A 6,000-nucleotide genomic window follows, 5' to 3' on the forward strand; every position below is an offset into this window, starting at 1 on the left:
ATAAAACTTAAAGAAATCTCCATAATCCCCCAACCTCAGACTCGGCTGCTTTCAATTAAGTCATACAATTGTTTGTCGCTCAATATAAAAGTAATTTCATGTACCGAAACCCGGAAAGCCGGCTAATGTTAGCCGATTAGATAGCCTTAGCACCACGTTAGCTTTCAAAAGCAAGCTGACTTTAACAACAAAAAAGCTTTCTCCCTACTAACAACTGAAGCGTCTGGTCCAAAAATGTTTTTTTAACTATTCAAATCATTTATATCTGTATTTTATGCTTGCTTTGTCAACCAACTATACATGCGGCCTCGGACTTCTAAAGGGAAACCACCGGACTCGAGTTCCACGAGAGCCGAGAGGCCACGATGAAACAGCGGACACAAAACTCAAGCGACAACGGCCTCGCTCTTCAGGTCACCAGCAGAACGATTCACTCACCGTTTTTGCTCTTTTCGACAGAGAGACGATCGAGAAGTGTATGAATAATTCTTCTGGGTTCAAATACAGGGTATAGAGCCGTTTGTGTCGGGAGTTACGTCAAGGTGTTTCCATTTCTTCTCAAAGAGTCTTAAGAGGTCAGAGTGGACGGCGGCCCGCAAAACACAACAGACCGGACTGAAATGGAGAGCTGAGGCGATTGAGCCCGCTGCCTTCAGAGGTCACTATCTGCCTCGGAAATGCCAATGTTCAAAAGCTACTCGCTTCATTTTTTCATTAATATTCTTAATTATTCACAAAAATGTATATATCACGACTTGTAAATCACGAGCTCTCACATAAATATAATTTTAAAAAATAATATATAACACACTGAATATTAGCACGGCGTGAATTTAAATTTACAGATGTCCCCAAACAGCTCCCACATCTCCCTTAAAGTTTAATTTGTACTTATGTAGAGCCACGAAGTAGCATGTGCAAGTGGCCGTTTGCCACTGTCCCTGCATGAACAGCCATGTATAGTTAGATTACTAGAGATACACATAAGAAGGGTTTGCAGTTACAACTTAACTAAGGTGTTGATGTAATGCAGAAGTATAAATATATAAAAGTAAAGCAGAAGTATAAATAGAAAAGTAAAAGTAAATATATAAAAGTAAGTATAAATATTCATAGGTATTCTAGCTGTAAGGGCCAATATATTTTCCTATATTTTCCAAAGTTTGTTCATGACAGACACCATGTTTGAGCTGTTCATAAGTTCACATGGCAACAGATCTGTGGCCATATGTCTTGGACACTTGAGTAAAAAGAGCTTCTACGCTGTCAACTGATCACCACCTGGTGGTGAATTGGATCAGGTGGCGGGGGAAGATGCTGGCCAGACATGGCATACTCAAACGTATATTGAGCAAGCATTGGGGACATCTGGCAGAGGCCCCAGTCCTCCAGATCTTCAATTCCCAGCTCTGACAAGACTTCAATTGCATTCTGAGGGAGGGTGGGGACAGCGAGTCTGAGTGGACCATGTTCTGCATCTGTATTGTTGAGGCAACTGCAAAATGCTGTGACTGCAAGGACATTGGTGCCTGTTGTGCCAGTAATCCCAGAACCAGAAGTTCAAGGGAGCTATCAGGTTGAAAAAGAAGTCTTATCATGCTTGGTTAGCCTGTGGGACTCCAGAAGAAGCTGACAGACCAGCAGGTCAAGCGGAGTGTAGCTGACCCAAAAACTCGGGTGTGGGAGGAGTTGGTTAGACCACTGAACAAGACTTTTCATCTCAAAGCGGTGGTGGGATGTCACTGACCTCAACTGAGGACATAGGTAAGGCAGTGGAAGGAACACTTAGGGAATACCTCAATCCCACTGTCACGTTTTCTGTATGGAAGAAGAGTGAGGCTGAGGGGGATGACTCGCTTATCACTTGAGGTAAGGTCACTGATTGAGTTGAACAACTGCTCCGTGGTAGGGTAGCTGGGCTGGATGAGATTCACCCTGGATGTTGTGGGGTTACCCTAGCTGACATGTATCTGCAATGTTGCATGGAGGTCTTGTGGTGGCTTAGATTATATTGCACCAATTCATTACTAAAGTGTGCATAGAAAATTGTCCAATCAGTCTGCATGCTTTTTGTGGACCTGGAAAATCTATTTGACTGCATATCTCAGGACATCCTGTGTGAGGTATTTAGGGAGTATGGAATGTCTGGCCAGTTGTTACTGGCCATTCAGTCCCTGTACAACTGCAGCAAGAGCTTGGTTTGTATTGAGTACAGTAAGTTAGATTCATTTCCAGTGTGTGTTGGTTTCTGCCAGGGCTGCCCTTTGTCACAGATTCATAGTTTTTATGAACAGAATATTTAGACATAGCCAGATGATGGACTCTCCAATTTGGTGGGCTTTGTTGAAAAACATCTTTGTTTTTTGCAGATAATGTGTGTGAGGGACCAAGCAGCCAAAGCAAAGAGGACACAGGCAAAAAATATCTTCAAAAAGGGTTTCCTTTATTTTAACCCTCAAAAAGTTCAAAATTAACAAAATTCAAAAACATACTTAGCAGGCCCATAAAAGAGGTCAACTAAATATAACTCTACGAAAAGTAATTTCCAGAAACTTAAACAAAACAAAGTGAGACACAACTTAACTCACAAACTGACCTAATTACAAAGACACATGAGGGTAGCTTTTATAATGATTTGGCCAAACCATTTGAACACAATAGGGGGGAAACAAAAACACACTAATATTAACTAAGCACAGAATAACCTAACTACACCTAAAACACCCCTGCTCCTGGTAAGCCCATGGTTGGTCCTGCTGAGCAGGCATTTTGTTCACAGAGTCCTCAGCCACGCCTTTTGCCCAGACAGGAAACAGCCACCGCCCAAACCCAGGTAACTCAAAGAAAGAAAAACATAATTAATATAACAAAACATTTTAGAAAAACCACACAATGTTATTATGTGCGCGCCTCATAATATCAGTGCTAGGTTTAACCAAATGATTAATGAATTATAATGAAGAAAACTGCAAAGCAAACTAATAAAGTGAAAAATGAACTAATTTACCCCTGTGTGGCTGATGCCATCACACACCCCCCCTCTTCAGGACTCTCGCTGGTACAGCGAGAGAGGAAGTCGGCAGTAACGTTGTTCTTCCCAGGAATGTGCTTAATGACAAACCGGAAAGGTTGCAGAGCAAGGTACCATCTTGTGATCCTTCCGTTGTTATCTTTCATCTTTTCCATCCACTGAAGTGCACTGTGATCCGTCTCCAGGGTGAATTCTCTTCCAAGAAGGTAGTACCTGAAGGAATCAAGGGCCCACTTGATGGCAGGGGCCTCCTTTTCCACTGTTGAATACCGAACCTCTCTTGGGAACAGCTTTCGGCTGATATAAGCAACAGGATGACGTTCTCCTTCCAAACCTTGAAGTAGCACTGCTCCCAGACCCCTATGAGATGCATCAGTTTGAAGGGAAAAGGGCTCATTAAAGTCTGGACTGTACAAAACTGGTTCACTACTCAGTGATTGACTGATGTCCTTGAAAGCTGCTATAGCCTCCTCTGTCCAGTTAATCTGATTAGGACACTTGATGCCTGTCAAGTCTGTTAGTAGAGCTGCCCTGGTGGAGAATCGTGGTATGAACCGACGATAAAAGCCTGCCATGCCCAAAAAGGATCTTAGTTGCTTCCTTGTCTGTGGGAGAGGACAAGACTCAATGGCTTGGATGTTACTGACCTGAGGCTTGATCACCCCATTCCCGATCACATGGCCCAGGTACGCAGTCTCAGCAGAGGCAAAAACACACTTAGAGGGGTTCACCGTCAACCCAGCAGTGCCAAGACGATCGAAGACAGCATGCAGATGTTCCAAGTGTTCCTCCCATGTGGTGCTGTAGATGACAATATCATCAAGATATGCAGATGCAAAATCTGAGAAACCACATACAGTGGGGCAAAAAAGTATTTAGTCAGCCACTGATTGTGCAAGTTCCCCCACTTAAAATGATGACAGAGGTCAGTAATTTGCACCAGAGGTACACTTCAACTGTGAGAGACAGAATGTGAAAAAAAAATCCATGAATTCACATGGTAGGATTTGTAAAGAATTTATTCGTAAATCAGGGTGGAAAATAAGTATTTGGTCACCTCAAACAAGGAAAATCCCTGGCTCTCACAGACCTGTAACGTCTTCTGTAAGAAGCTTTTCTGTCCCCACTCGTTACCTGTATGAATGGCACCTGTTTGACCTCATCATCTGTATAAAAGACACCTGTCCACAGCCTCAACCAGTCAGACTCCAAACTCCGCCATGGCCAAGACCAAAGAGCTTTCGAAGGACACCAGGAAAAGAATTGTAGACCTGCACCAGACTGGGAAGAGTGAATCTACAATAGGCAAGCAGCTTGGTGTGAAAAAATCAACTGTGGGAGCAATCATCAGAAAATGGAAGACATACAAGACCACTGATAATCTCCCTCGATCTGGGGCTCCACGCAAGATCTCATCCCGTGGGGTCAAAATGATCATGAGAACGGTGAGCAAAGATCCCAGAACCACACGGGGGGACCTGGTGAATGACCTGCAGAGAGCTGGGACCAAAGTAACAAAGGTCACCATCAGTAACACACTACAACGGCAGGGAATCAAATCCCGCAGCGCCAGACGTGTTCCGCTGCTGAAGCCAGTGCATGTCCAGGCCCGTCTGAAGTTTGCCAGAGAGCACATGGATGATACAGCAGAGGATTGGGAGAATGTCATGTGGTCAGATGAAACCAAAGTAGAACTTTTTGGTATAAACTCAACTCGTCGTGTTTGGAGGAAGAAGAATACTGAGTTGCATCCCAAGAACACCATACCTACTGTGAAGCATGGGGGTGGAAACATCATGCTATGGGGCTGTTTTTCTGCCAAGGGGACAGGACGACTGATCCGTGTTAAGGACAGAATGAATGGGGCCAAGTATCGTGAGATTTTGAGCCAAAACCTCCTTCCATCAGTGAGAACTTTGAAGATGAAACGAGGCTGGGTCTTCCAACATGACAATGATCCAAAACACACCGCCCGGGCAACAAAGGAGTGGCTCCGTAAGAAGCATTTGAAAGTCCTGGAGTGGCCTAGCCAGTCTCCAGACCTCAACCCCATAGAAAATCTGTGGCGGGAGTTGAAAGTCCGTGTTGCTCGGCGACAGCCCCAAAACATCACTGCTCTTGAGAAGATCTGCATGGAGGAATGGGCCAAAATACCAGCTACTGTGTGTGCAAACCTGGTAAAGACCTATAGTAAACGTTTGACCTCTGTTATTGCCAACAAAGGTTATGTTACAAAGTATTGAGTTGTATTTTTGTTATTGACCAAATACTTATTTTCCACCCTGATTTACGAATAAATTTTTTACAAATCCTACCATGTGAATTCATGGATTTTTTTTTTCACATTCTGTCTCTCACAGTTGAAGTGTACCTCTGGTGCAAATTACTGACCTCTGTCATCATTTTAAGTGGGGGAACTTGCACAATCGGTGGCTGACTAAATACTTTTTTGCCCCACTGTAGTACTTGGTCCATTAATCTCTGAAAGGTTGCTGGAGCCCCGTGCAGCCCGAATGGCATCACTGTAAACTGGAAGAGACCCCAAAGTGTTCGAAAGGCAGTCAACTTCTTTGATTGCTCCGTGAGTGGCACCTGCCAATATCCCTTGCACAGGTCAAGTGTGGTCAAGTACTTTGCCTTCCCCAGCCGTTCCAGCAAATCATCAATGCGTGGTGTGGGGTATGAATCAAACAGTGATATTGAGTTTAGGTACCTGAAGTCTATACAGAACCTCATGCTTTCATCCTTCTTTGGCACCAGGACCACCGGATTACACCACTCACTCTTTGATGGCTCGATGATCCCCAAGGACAACATGAGGTCACTTTCCTTCTTCAGGGATATCAGCAGACGTTCAGGGATCCTGTAGCTCAAACGCTTTACTGAGACGCCCTCTTTAATGACAATGTCATGCTCAACAATATCTGTTCGTCCAGGATTCACTTGAAGCACCTCAGAGTTGCATGCAG

At 44.1% G+C, this 6,000-nt stretch overlaps 1 protein-coding gene across 3 annotated transcripts in view; it reads right to left on the reverse strand.

Moving 5' to 3' along the window:
- Window positions 1–644, reverse strand: part of hectd1 (HECT domain containing 1) — a 41,312-nt gene extending 40,668 nt beyond the window's left edge. For 2 of the 3 annotated variants that reach the window (XM_085144158.1, XM_085144157.1), the window contains exon 1: window positions 439–644. The gene's annotated coding sequence lies outside the window, so the exon portion shown is untranslated. The remainder of the gene's footprint in view (window positions 1–438) is intronic. The other variant, XM_085144159.1, reaches the window with a different exon arrangement.
- Window positions 645–6,000: the final 5,356 nt, after the last annotated feature.

This window comes from Neolamprologus multifasciatus, chromosome 19, assembly GCF_963576455.1.
Source record: "Neolamprologus multifasciatus chromosome 19, fNeoMul1.2, whole genome shotgun sequence".
In the NCBI taxonomy this organism is placed as follows: Eukaryota; Metazoa; Chordata; class Actinopteri; order Cichliformes; family Cichlidae; genus Neolamprologus; species Neolamprologus multifasciatus.